Source organism: Durio zibethinus, chromosome 5 (genome assembly GCF_047325235.1).
Source record: "Durio zibethinus cultivar Kanyao isolate XHJ-2024 chromosome 5, ASM4732523v1, whole genome shotgun sequence".
Lineage (NCBI taxonomy): Eukaryota > Viridiplantae > Streptophyta > Magnoliopsida > Malvales > Malvaceae > Durio > Durio zibethinus.
Window position 1 is genome coordinate 5,449,123 of NC_143166.1, and position 15,279 is coordinate 5,464,401.

The window sequence follows — 15,279 nt, forward strand, 5'->3', positions numbered from 1 at the left end:
GAATATTATATACTCTTAATTTTCAATAATTAAAATCTAATTTTTGACGGTTTAAAAATACAAATCAAACGTTACTCCAAGTAATTATTAGATTTAGGTGCAAACAATGATTGCAACCTAAATGATGGATCATTCAGCAGAGTAACGGTGGATTTGAATAATACAAAATTGATCTTAAATTTAGAAAAATTATTTAATACATTAACAGCAAATTTTTATAATTTTATAAGCCGGGTTAAAATGATAATATATGTCACATTTTTTTTAAATTAATTCTTTTAAATATAAAATGGATATGTGTTATCATTTTAATTTTACTTGTGAAGTTAAAAAATTTCATTATCAGTATATTTGATAATTTTTTTTAAATTTATTAATCCAATTCATTATGTATTAAAAGAGGTGTTGTAAAAAAGAAACAAAAAAAAGAAAGGGCTAAGTAATTCAATTGAGAAGTAGAAAGTAAGAAAATAATAATTTAATCACTTACTTAATTTTTGAAATTATCTTATGATTGAACCATATTTGTCAATTTTTTAAAAATTGTTTTACACTTAAAATTAGTTCTATATTTATTAATCTACTTTATTATGTAATAAAAGAGATATTGCCAAAAAAAAAAAGGAAAAAAAGCACGATAATGAACCTTACTCAGTTGAGAAGTAGAGGAAAAGAAACAATAACTTCATCACGTACTTGATTTTAAAATTATACTATGATTGAATTAGATTAGATATTTTTAACATTGCTTTACATTTATTCTCACTTTAGAAAGTTAGTTCTAAATTTAGTAATTTATTTATTTTTTATTATATCACGAGAGCGAAATTCTAATACAAGTAAAGGGGAGGGGAAGGATTTGATTCGAAATTAGGTCTTTAATGTCTCTTCAAACGCTTTTAACCACTAAATCAAAAGTTTAAAAATAATAATCTACTTTACTATGTACTGAAAAAGGTTCTGCGAAAAAAAAAAAAAAAACGCCATGTAACTCAAATATTCAGTTGTGAAAGCAAGGAAATAATAATTTCATCACCTACTTGGTTTTAAAATTATATTATGATTGAATCATATTATGTCAATTTCATTTTACATTTTTTTATACTTATTTTTATTTTACAAAATTAGTTCTAAATTTATTAATTTATTTCATTACGTAAAAGAAGTGTTGCGAAAAAAAAAAAAAAAAAGACACATAAGGAAAGGAATTTAACAACAAATTCATTACGTACTTGATTTTTAAATTATACTATAATTGAATGAAATATCATTTTTCTTACATTGTTTTACACTTATTCTCATTCTTCAATGTTAGTTCTAAATTTATCCAAAAAAGTTAATTCTAAATTTATTAAATAATTTTATTATGTATGAAAATTAAAAGATGTGAATTGAAAACTTAGCTTAATTTATTTATGTAATTATTTATAAAAAGTAGAATTTAGTAGGTTTGAAATCCGAATCTCAATAATTATAACTTTTTTTTTTTATTCCCAAGTTTTTGTCTCCTATGTATAAAAAAAAATTAAAGAGATGTTTAAAAAAAAATCATGTAACTTTATTCAACTAAGAAGTAAAATTTATATAGGATCCCTTACTAAAATTTGTGATGTTGATTAACTTGAAGTCCTTGAATGAAATAAAAAACAAAAAGATAGAGCATAAACTTTGATATATTTGGAAGGATAAATAAGGAAAAAATTATTGAAAGTTACAAGTTCATATATTGTTGATGGTGTTTTTTTATGGGGACGAGCTGGTTGGTGAGCTGAAAAATGAGTTGGACTGGTCTGAACTTGCAATAAGAAAACATGGTTAAGGGGTGTTGGAGTTTGTTTTTTAGGATGTACCCCTAATGTTCAAATCAATCAAGTGCTCAAGATTTTTTAAGAAAAAAGGTGAACTATAAAGAGTATGAATAAGACTTAAAAATGAAGAGTTTAAAATATGTATTTAGATCTCTTTTTTTATTTTGTATATGAGATATTGGATGATAACATTACTCGAGTCAAGGATTATTGATGAAAATTTCTTAGTAAAAATTAAAGAGGATCTATGTAAATAAATATAAATTACATTTAATAATTTTAAATAAATTGAAAATAAATTTAAACTGTTGAGGTGACCTATTAATGGATATTAATGGAATTAGTAGATGAAAAAGTCTTGATAGATGAGTAATATAGGATTGGGTGAGCTATATTATGACGAAAAGTTTGGATGTTGATCTTTTTTAATAATGATGTGATATTTGAGTATAAGTCGATTTAACGAACATAAAAGTTGACTTTATTAATTAGATGATTATACGTAAATATATATAATTCAATTATTAATTATTGGAAGGTGAAAAGTTTGTTATAATCAACATAAAATGATAAAATTAATATAAATTTTTATACACATTATATATACGTACTCAACATGGGTTTATAAAATATTTATGAATTTTTATTTCCTATATACGTTTTACTTTAATTTGTTTTCTTTAATATGGAATTTTATTGTGAACTGCAGTACTTGCCGACTTGCACCCAAAAATTTTTATATATAAGAAAAACAAAACATTATAAGCAAATGGCATTAAATTAGTATATAGTTTAAGCAAGTAATCCCTATTATTTGTTTGCACTTGTCTAATTGTTGAGAGTCCATAACAGGGCATTGGCCCTACCCTACCTGTTTGCATTGTTCAAGCCGTGGTTTACCATGTGTTTATGAAGTAAGATTCGTTTATCCATATTTTTTATATTTGAGATTTAAATTGTGATTAGTAAAATTAAAAATTAATACTTTATCAATAAATTATGTAGTTATTATATTATAACTCTTTAATTAAATCATAAACTAAGAATATTATTATATTCCTAATCCTTCAGTTAGTTATTTAATTTGTTTAAGAAATATTCCTTCGAGAAAAAAAAAAAAAAACAAAAACAAAGGAGGTTTGGTTGGCAACACATGACCAAGATTACAGAGACACACACCCTCCCATATGGCTTCGACTGTTTGTCGGCTTTGATTTCACGTGTCTTCAATAATCACAACCCCAACCCATGTGCTTTTCCCTATTTCGCATGCATTTTGCTTTTTTTTTTTTTTTTTACAAAGTATTTAATTTATTTCCTTTCGAGCAAAGCCGAACATTTGACTTCACTATTTTGCTCAGTTAGTTTTCTTGCAGTTTAGATGGATCGGAAGTCAACTCACAATTCTCAAAAACTTGTTCTGAATTTTTAAAGAAAAAAAAATTCCAGTGATATAAAGTACATCATAACAGTGCTTTAAGAAATAAAGTAAAACAAAAAGATAAATAAATAAAAAATATATATATGCACTATTTACCGTTAAACATATAGTGCTATAAAAGTGAAACATGAACTATTGATTTTTTATTTTATAATTTTTTTTGAAATTTTTAATTTTTCCTTAAATTCGCTTTAAACTATTATATATTTGATTAAGAAAAATATTATATGTTTAAACTCTCTCAAATTCACAATCTACAAGTATAATTTCAAAAACATGTCACTTGATTGACGTTTTATAAAATATTAATTATGAATACAAGTAAACTATTAATATACTAATGCACAAAAAAATACTAATATGGTAAAAGAGTAAGAGCATTTATTCATAGCTTCATCAATAGTTGAAAAATTGGTAGAATTCATATTTTGACAAGGGTTGAATTGTTTGATATTTGAATCATTTAAATTTCTGCATTCCTTCACTTCGTATTGGGCTATAGAGGTAGTTCTAGCGATCGATTAGGTTGGGTAAATTTTTGTTATCTAATTTTATTTAGAGTAAATCTATTATGCATGCATTTGGTGCAATGGTTAGCGCATGCTACAATAAAAAATAATTAATGCATGCTTCCTTCTGGTTAAATCACCCCATCCTTGAAATATATATTATATTTTTAAGTACTTATAACTATAATTTTATTTTAAAAAATTGTAAATATAAGGGTTCAAACTAATTGGACCTAAATTAGTTGGGCTTGGATCTGATTTAAATCTAATTATCCAATTTTTTATTTTTTTTCTTTTTATGTTTTATTATTTTATGATTTTACTTTTATTTTATCCACATGTATATATATATATCTTATTTATCTTGGTTATTTATTTTTAATATTTTCTTTATCTGATTTTAATTTTTTATTATGGTTTATCTTTAATTTTAATTATATTTATCTTTAAATATTTTATCTTATTAGTTTTTAAAAAAAGAGATAATTAAAAAATCAAATAGCCGAGAATTATTTGATAGGAAGGGCTAGTGGTAATTGGTTATGAAATTGGAGAATTGAATTTTATCTTCAAATGATAATCCATTTTTTAAGTTTGAAATTGAAAAAGTATTTTTCTTAGAGATAAAACCCATTCAATGATAAGATGTAATTTTTAATTTTGAAGAATTCCATCTTTATCATAACATTGATCAAGCTTGAACTTTACCTTATAAATAAATAGCAAATCACACAGTAAGCATAAAGGAATCAAAGTAGTACAAAAAAATTTGAGAGAAGAAAAAAATAACTTTTTTTGGTAGAAAGTTTTCTAGAAATTTTAGGAAGGTTGTAAGTTTGATTTGGCAATTGAAAGATGAAGGGAGCCTAATTGGTGTTTTTGGCACATTTTTGAAAAATTTCTAAAAATTCTAGATTTTCATTTAAATTTTCTATCCAACTTTGCAATTTTCGTCGATTTCCAACAAAAATTCTCAAATTTCGACGTGTTTTTTTAGAATTTGACGAAAGTTCCATTGGCGTTCATCGGCCTTAGAGAGAGAAATAAGGAAAAAAAAGAGGAGAGAGAGAAAGAGAGAGAAGTCAAATTCTAAGAAAGCAAAAAGATTTTTGGCCTTTTATACCTTTAGAAAATGGTGTTATTTTGGGTGTAAATAAATCATAAGATCTGTGCGTTACCCTAAAAGCAAATCTGACTCATGCCGCTTAACTCAATTTGCAATAGTAATCATTCCTTATGTTGAGCCGATGCATTCTCTTAATTGTTCCAGCCATTTTTCATTATTGTAGTTAAGTCGTGAAACAAGCTGAGCCAAATTGGGCCGTTCCCATTTTGGTTTTTGTTTTTTTATGTTTTGTTTTATTTTATTTTTTAAAATTTTGCTTATTTAATGATTTTAATTGGTATCTTTTTAGGGTTTTTTTTTATTTAGTTATTTTTTATTTATTTTATTTGTGTAAATTTTATTTATTTTAATTGAAATTTCTAAGAAAAAAATTTCAAAATAAACTCATGATGCTTACCAAACTATTAAAAGATTTTCATAGGTTTAAAATTTTTTTTAATTTTAAATTTTACCAAACTATCGAAAAATTTCATAATAACATTTTTGTGAAAAATAAAATGTTTTTTAATCCTACCAAACTATTAAAGGATTTAAATATTGAACTAAGTTTTATCAAATTATTAAAGGACTTAAAGAATTTTATAAAAAAATAATTTTTTAATCCTACCAAACAATTAGAGGATTGAAATCTCAAGTTAAATCTTACTAAACTATTGAAAAATTTAATGACTTTTTAAAAAATTTCTTGGACAAGTTTTCAAATAAAAATCTCACTAAATTATTAAGGGATATGCATCGAAATGAAATCCTACCAAACTATTAGAGGATTTCATTTATTTATTTTCTAATGATTAATTTCTTAAAACACATATTAATGAATCCGACGGTAGAGTTTATTTAGAGTGAGATATACTTCTAAAGTGAAAAAATTATCTTAAATGGCTACCAAATTATTGGAGTAATTTTAAGATTAATTTTTAATAATTAAATTATTCGATAAATTACAAATATATTTTAAGGTTTGGATAACACGAAATCAAATTGATATCATCATTTGAATGGGCGTTGTAAGGGTACTATAACCTTCTTCATGCATAACCATACTCTTAAATCTAATCTTGATTTCATAGACTAGAATCTATCATTTAAAGATACTTGAGTCAAGTTTGAGACTTTTCTTAAAAATGAGATTGATCCAGTAAGGTTGTCAATCACACATAAACAAAAAAGATTTGTGGCAATTCCTAAGTCTAATGTCTAACGATATATCCACAAATTTATACGTTATGACAAATATTTTACAAGATAATTATCTAATATTATCATCAAGATAATAAAGTAAGACATTGATGATGATGAAAAAAACCTTAAATATGAAGCTTTTAAATTGCTATAGAAAACAATAAGAAACTCTAAATTTTTTAATTGGATTATTATTTCAATTCCAATTTTGTTTATGTTTAAGTCATTTTTGGTTTTAAACGACTACTAAGTTATTAAAATTTTAAATTAATTCAAATCGAATTAAGTTAATTCCTTTTATAATAACATGTATTATATTATCTTTTTCATTAAATTAAAATTTAAAATCAAAATTATGTTATATTCAATTTTAGTTTTGAATTGATTCAAATTTGAATTTATAAATTCATGTTTGATTCATATGATAAAAAAACTAGAGGCAGAAGAAACCAAAGATCAATTAATATTATTTAAATAATATAGTTTTATTTATTAAATGAAATATTATTTTTATTTAAAATTTTATTTTATATAGTAAATTATTTTAAATTAAATAATTTAAGTATTTATTTTCAATATGTAACAACAACTTCATTTACCAAACATGTTCTTGTTTTCAAAATTTTAAAAACAAAACAAAAACAAAAATAAAATTTTAAGAAACAAGAAACTATCCCAAATAAATATCCAATTTAAAGGTATCAAAATTAAAATTTTTAGAAAGTGTGGGATGTGATTTTTGCACTAAAAGAAGTTGCCCACTTTTTTATATATAGCTTAAGATTTAATAGGTTTCTATATGTATTTTTTTAAATCACTTGCTGTGATTGGGAAAATATTCTTTTCTATATGAATTTATTAAAGGGAATTGTATATCAATATATAGAATATTAACAATTGAATTTTAAAAAATTTAAACTCCTTAAAATTAAGATCAATCAACAAGATTATATGAATACAATAATTAGTTTTGGCTAGTACTATATTACCTCTTTGTCAACTTTATTTTGCACAAAGAGATCACCAAATTTGTTTTTGCAAGCCTAGAGCTATCCAAATATCCAACCTCTAATGGTGATCTGCACGAATAAAGTGAAAAAATCTTCTGTAAGGGATGGGAAAAACTCAAAAATAAAATCTCTAACTAGTGAGATTAGTGAATTGCCCTCTTTGTGTTTTTTCTCAATTGTTCTCAATACGTGATATGTCTATTCTCTTAGAATGCTCTAAGAAAAGGGGATGCTTAAGTTTTTTATATAGAGACAATGGGCAAGTCAAAACCCTTGGGTATTAGGGTTTCCTTATGCTTAATTCTATTTTTAATAGAATAACCCCTTGAACAAGTCTTATTCTCAATAGGATTACTTACTTGGCCAACCATACGATGTTTCATTTAGTATTGGACTTTTGTATGTTTCTCTATATTGGATTTTAACCCAATAAATTAAGTCTAACTTAATTTATCTCAATTTTAATCTTTCAAAACATGTACTATTATGTGTGACCCATTAGGTTCCTTAGCATGTTGACAATAAACATAAGTATTGTAATATTTATATTTGGACTTAGATGAATCAAACCTTTTGACTTCATCACTAATTCTCTAATTAGCCAATCTCATGTTTATAGATCAAGATCAATACTAACTATATTGTCATGAGCCTCAATTGCTAAAGAAAGTCAATGTGACTTGACAACCTATCCGTACTTGATTTTGGTGTATAATTAATATATTTTCATCATTAATCATCTCGATTTGAACATTGAGCATGATTTAGTATCTATTCAATTTTTGTTCAATTATGTTAAGTCTTGTTTTTGACATTAACTCATAAATAAACTTCAGAATAATTCTAAACTCTTATTTTACTTTCGCCAAAGATTTTTTAAGTTAATTCAATGAAAATTAATTGAGATATTCTTTTGATCACACAATATGATGAATAACATCTTGATTACTTTATGTATCTTCATATGCCTTATGTTATACCTAACAACTCAACTGAAGAATTCTTGGGTAGAACCATAAGTAAAGTCAAAGTATAACATTCATCATATAAGATCATAAGTAATCTCAAGTCAAATGATCACTTATACAACCATCATATGAGAATGCAGCTATAGACATTATGTGAACTACCATATTGCATTCTTATCTTAGCTCATATTTAATGAACTTATTCTTGTAACAAGCATCAATATGTTAACTCAAGTTTACCCAAATTTCAACCTATGAGATCAGTTAATTGCTTCATAAATAAGAGCATAACTATGTGTTGGTCTTAATAGCTTTATCAATATCTTTTCTTGACAGAGCATCCACTAGGAATAATTTAGGAATAATGATTTAATGTAATGATAATCTTATAATTACAATCTAATTGTAATTTCCTTGCAAAGCATATTTATTCTAAGGACTTTATCTATAAGAAGTAAGTAATATTAATTATGTGTATATAATCTCATAGATAAATAATGTCTTTGATAATAATAAAAATACATAAAATGGCATATATCCCAATCTAATTGGTCTTAGAGTATAGCACCAACAATCTTTTACATGCACTAAAATAAATCACCTTGGTATTAAATATCAAATACTTTCTTATGACAATCATAGGATAATGGTATGGTGAAAGGATGTGCTAGATTTATCTTTTATGGGAACTCATTATACTTTTGTACCATTTCTCTTAATTATCTTTATAATCAAATGGTAATGCCTTAACATATATTTGGATTGTTTTGAGACCTTGATTCTTATTACTTATGCAATGGCTTCATTGTTCTCAATAATGCTTAGAATCATAAAGTTTAACTTTTAAACTCTTGATCCAAAATTATTCTTTTTACTATCTCAAAGAAATTTTTTTTGGCATGAGTTTATAGAATTAATGGTCATATTATGTTTGAAACTCTTTCAAACTAATTTTACCATCGTATAGAGTAAAACATAATCATTTTGTAACTTGTTATTATCATTGTCGAATGATAGCTAAATATGAAGCAACCATCTATATGATTTTTGGCCTTTTTATATATTAAAACATTTAGTATAGTACATAGCATCTGAATGTGTTAGATACAAATTTTCATGTTGTATTCTATCCATGTTATCTCTTTTTTTTCTTGTGTCTTGTGATAGATGCCTTTGGAAATGTTCATGTAATACAACATATATAACTGTCTTTATGCTAAACTCTTTTAGCATTTTATCTATGATATGCTATGTAATATAGGCAAGGATCTATTAGTAGACTCCATTATGCTAAACTCTTTTAGCACCTTGAATATATTTATGGATTAGGAGAGTTATGCAACCCTTTGAATTTATCCTTATATATATTTATCCCATTATATGCATTACCTCTCTTATAACTAATGTGGAAATCTTCTTTAGATAGTTAAATCTACTATGGATTGTAGGATAGGTACTTAGTTTCTAGCAAGCTATATGTCATCCATATAAAGCTTTAACAAAATGATTATATTTTAACTAACTTCTTGTACATACAAGGTTCATTCTAGTCTTTAATGATATCAAACTCTTTTAATTATCTCATAAAACCAAATGTTCCATCTCTTTTTATAGTCTTATCATTAATGAGAAATACATCTTTGTCCACAAGAAATCTATATTTCTTTAGAGATTAATGTATCCTATTTATCTTTCGAAGTTTATGTGTACTTTGAACTTTCGACTACGCATTCAATGCTTTACCCTTTACCCCATGTTCTATCAAAATATTTAGTTTGTGTTCTTGAACTTTTCAAGTTCAACTTTACTCCTATTGTCTTTTTCTAAAATGAACAATTCATTTTAGAAAATGGCATGCAATGGAACAAACAACTTTGTTCATTGGGATTATAAAATTAATATCCAACCATTTAGACATCCACAAACTCACATTTATCCAACCAAGCTCCAAGCTTGTTAGATGATGCATACTTCACGTAAGTCATGCATTTTCCAAATCTTTTAATTATGACATGTGTCACATTTTGCCATTCCATATCTCATATGTTATCATGTTAATGAATTTGGATGAAACTTCTATTTAGTCAATAAGTGGTAGTCTCTAGGGTATATCCCTAAAGAAAGTAGGAAGATTATATATTAAGAATGGAATGATGTCTAACAAGGTTCAATTTCTCCACTTGGAATTGTTATCTTTTGTCATAGAGTTTCCAATGGAGTTTATTCTGAGAGAATTTGATTCTCTTTTAGACAAACCAAAGTTCTTGAGTTAAGCTCTCCAACTTGATAGGATCTTAGCGATAAGATATTTTGTCAATTTGATTTTCAATCTCACTTCTAATTTTTTTGAACCTTTTAAAAGATTTAGACTTATACTTCCCTAGATTCACATAACCATGCTTTGAATAGTCCTTGGTGACTGTTTGTGAAGCATGAACAATTTTCTCTTGGCATTTAGATTCACTAAATAAAATACATTTGAATGTATAAATCCAAAGAGTATATTAGCTCTATATTCTTTCTAAGTAAAAGGTAATAATTTGATCATTTTCAGAGCAAACATGATTCACAAGTTTCATTAGATTTATAATCATAAGAATCAAGATATCCTTATTTATGTAACTTTATGATTCTTGTTTCTTTTATATAACCAAATCCGTAATACCACATGCAAGATTAATTTGGTTTATCTAGCTTAGTTTTTCTTCACATTTATATTGAGAATTTTGATTTTATACTTTTCTTGAGTTCTTTAAGTTTGTCATACAAATAAGAACTTCATTTAGTATCTAATACTAACAAATATAAAGTTTTCTCAATCATAAATTATGCTTGAAGTAGAAACTTCACTAAGTTTCTTTTTGTTCAAGCTTTGCTAAGTAAAACTCTCAATTTTATCTTCTAATAGCCTATCTTGTCATCATATGACAAGTGCCCATATCTTTGTCCTTCTTTATTCTACTTTTTGGCTTAGCAACTTTATACTTTGCTTTCTTTGCTTTTTTTTTTTCTTAAAAAACTATTTTTAATCTTAAAAGATGAAACAAAAACAAAAGTACCCTTTGGTGTTGCTTTAGAAACTTAGAATTCATGACAGCCAACATCATATATGTGGCTTTATTAATATCATCTCTATAATTTTAATAGATTTCTAACTCTTAATATTTGCAATAGAGATAGATATATTCGAACAAACAATTTCCTTTCTTATTTGAGAACTATTTTCAAGTTTTAGTATCAATTCAAAAAGTTTCAGCCAAGTTGGCATCATATACACCTTAAAGTGATAAGTTATTATTAAAAACCATACAAGTATAAAGTATAAATAAGTAAAAGTCATATTGTATCAAACCAATTTAGATATGGTCTTTTATCTTTTAATTGGTTGCTCCCACTATTTTAATCAAATCAATAGCCTTCAATTATCAATTTAAAAAAAATCATATTTTTCTAGTGAGCTAAGATCCTATTTATTTTACCATAACCTTAAGTATTGTCCCAGTCCTCAATAGAGATAGATAGATTCGAACAAACAACTTTCTTTCTCGCTTGAGAATTATTTTCAAGTTTTAGTACCAATTCAAGAAGTTTTGGTCAAGTTGGCATCATATACGCCTTAAAGGTGACAAGTTACTATTCTATATTCTAAAAACCATACAAGTATAAAGTATAAACAAGTAAAAGTTATATTGCATTAAACCAATTTAGATATGATTTTTTATCTTTTAATTGGCTGCTCCCATTATTTTAATCAAATCAACAGCCTTCAATTATCAAATTGAAAAAATCATATTTTTTTAGTGCATTAAGATCCCATTTAGTTTACCATAATCTTGAGTATTGTCCCAGTAAGTCATAATAACTGTAGTCAACTTGCTTATCAATTACATCCCATGTGACTTCTAGATCAATTAGGTGACAACTCCTTGTCTAATCACATTTTATGTGATTATTCCAATCACTGCCTCTAACATTATACGGTTAAATTTTTTACATCCAGACAATATAATGTTAGTTAAGTAAGACCCATTAACCATAACACAACCTTATTTTGAATAACAAGTACCTTGAGTATTATCCTAACAAGCCCCACTAGTATAAAGTTTTGTTGTTTATGTTAATGGAAGGCAATATTTTCATGAGGAATTTTTTTTATTTATCATGGGTCTTATATAGCATGCATAAGAATTCATCATATATCTAATACATGTAATCTTATCATGCATCTCACAATTATATGTGGTATTGATTACACATAAATTTTAGCATGTATAATAACAAACCAACATAGCATGCATGTCATTTATCTTATATAACATGCATAAGTGTTCATCATATATCACATATATGTAATCTTATCATGCTCTTTTAAATATACATGGCATTTATCATGTATCAAACATATATATAAATCTAACATGCATGCTACTTTGAATAATTATAGACTTTCAGTAAGCTAGCTTCCTTTGAGCCAATAAGGAGCTAAATGATCAAAAACCTAGGAATTGCAATGATAAGACTTCCAAAGCTAACTCATCAAATCACTTTGGTGCCTCTATAGTGCCATAAATCTTCATTCTTGGACTTGCAACTTAATTTATAAATTAAATCTAACATATATAACAATTACATCATTTAGAGAATTCTTGAGTTACATTTAAGGAGAGTAAGATGGGAAAAAAATATTACAATTATAAAATTCAAGAGATGGGGCAAAGTGTGCAAGCATTATTTCAAAGAAATACCATAAAGCATAATTTAATCATCCACACATATATGTAAAAGGGTTTTAAGTCCATAATCATCCAATTACACAATCATATCCAAAATGTGATTCATAACATATTTGATTCAATTTCATGATTTTACAAATATATTCTTTGAATTAATATCAATATCATATATCTAAATATTAACTCAACTATTATCATATAAATTGATAATTCATGTCCTAAACCATTTAGGATTATCAATTAATTAAAATCTAAATCAAACTACTTATATTGGAAAATCCTAGTCATGTTAGGATTAGTAGTTTAGTTCTAATCAAAATAGGATTTGTAGTTCTTTGTGTAATTAATATCCTAAAGCATTTATGACTATCAATTCAACTAGGATTCTTAATTTATTTTGGTCATACAAATCCTAATTCAATAAAGATTATCAAGTTAATTAAGATCCAAGTCCAATTACAATTTTTGTCAAGTCCAAGATTCTAGTTCTAGGTCAATTAGGAATCCTAAATGTTTTAGGAATCCAAATCATACATGGAGTAAAACCAATCTACGATTTCACCGAATCCTATTTCAAATAGGAAAGTTTGCTTGCATCTAGTACATCCTCTTTAGTGAATAAGTTTCAAAAGACTCTTAACATTTAAGAATACTAGTTGCATTAAGAAAACATAGTCTCCAAAACAAATTAGGGTTTTTATGCATCTAAACAATTTAGACACATGCAGCCGCTAGAAATAGTTTTTTGGGCTTATTTTGTCATTAACGTTTGAATGGCCAAATCAACTCCAAAAAATTTGAAAATTTAAGAAAATGACCCTCAATATGTCTAATATTTTGTGTTAAAATTTTGTAGCAAACCGATCACCCAAGAGAGAGAATTAATTTTTCCTCTCCAACACCACTGGTTTTGCATGAATTAATGGACAAATTTCAAACTGACTCTAATTTGGCCAGGTAAATCTTGTCCAAAATTTCTCAAATTTTAAACTAAAGATTCTATATCAGTATAGAATCATAGGTTAAAATTTCAAATAAATTAAAGATCACTAGATAGAGAACCAAAATTTTCTTCTTGCATATAGCAGGTTGCTGAACCTAGAATAGTTTATTGATCATGAAGTAAATTTAATCTTGGTGAGTAAACCACGTCCATAAATCATTAAATTTAATCTCAATCATCCTAAGACATTATATTTTGATATTTTAAAAGAATCAAATCAAAACAAAATAAAAAAGCTCATTTTTCTAGACTTCTCATCACAATAGATAGATTGTAATAAAAAAGTTTTGATATTAAGAACAACCAAACAAGGTTCCAAGTTGTATAATCTATATTGACAAGGCTCTGATACCACTTGAAGGGAATTATGTATCAATATATAGAGTATTAACAGTAAAATTGTAAACATTTTCAACTCCTTAAAGTCAAGATCAATCAACAAAATTATGCAAACACAATAATTAGTTTCAGTTAGTAGTGCATTAGCTCTTGTGGCTACCTCCCTTTGAACCAAGCAAGAGATCAATCAATTTGTTTTTGCAAATCTGGAGTTGTCTAAACGTTCAACCTTTAATGATAATCCACATAAACAAGATAAAAGAACCTTCTACAAAAGATGCGAAGAACTCAAAACTAAAATTTCTAACTCATGAGATTAGGCGATTACCCTATTTGTGTTTTCTTTTAATTGTTCTCAACACATGAGATGTCTATTCTTTTAGAATGCTCCAAAAAAGGGGGTGGCTTAAGCTCTTTATATAGAGATAAGAGGTAAGTCAAAACCCTAGGATATTAGAGTTTCATTATGCTTAATTCTATTCTCAATAGAATAACCCATTGATCAAGTCCTATTCTCAATAGTATTGCTTACTTGATCGAAGATAAAATGTCCTGTTTAGTATTAGACTTTTATATGTTTCTCTATAATTAACCCAATAAATTATGTTCAATTTAATTTATCATAATTTTAATCTTTCACAATATATCCTATTATATGTGACTTATTAGGTTCTTAGCATGTTGGCAATAAATATAAGCATAGTAATCCTTATCAGTAGCGAATTTTAATATATAATTTGAAGGGGTCAACTATGAATATATAATATACTTTATCTTATTATTTTTCTAAGGTATATTTTATTAGACTATATATATATATATATATATATATATATATGCAAACAATAATAAAAACATTATAAGTTCATAAAATTATAAAACAAAAATATTACTATGACAACATTATTCTTTTAACAATAATATGATTTACAATTAATCGTAGAATTACTAATTACACAATCTGTCAATGAATTATGAGATTTTTTTATTTTTTTGGCAATTTAAAATTGACATAAGAAAGAAGTATGAATAAATCAATCATTAAATATTTTATCAAAATAAGAAAACTAAACACATTTTTAAAAGAATGGAAATGAAATTTTGAGACTAATAGTTATAATATTTTTTCTATCTTTTTATAAACTAGTTCCAATATGATT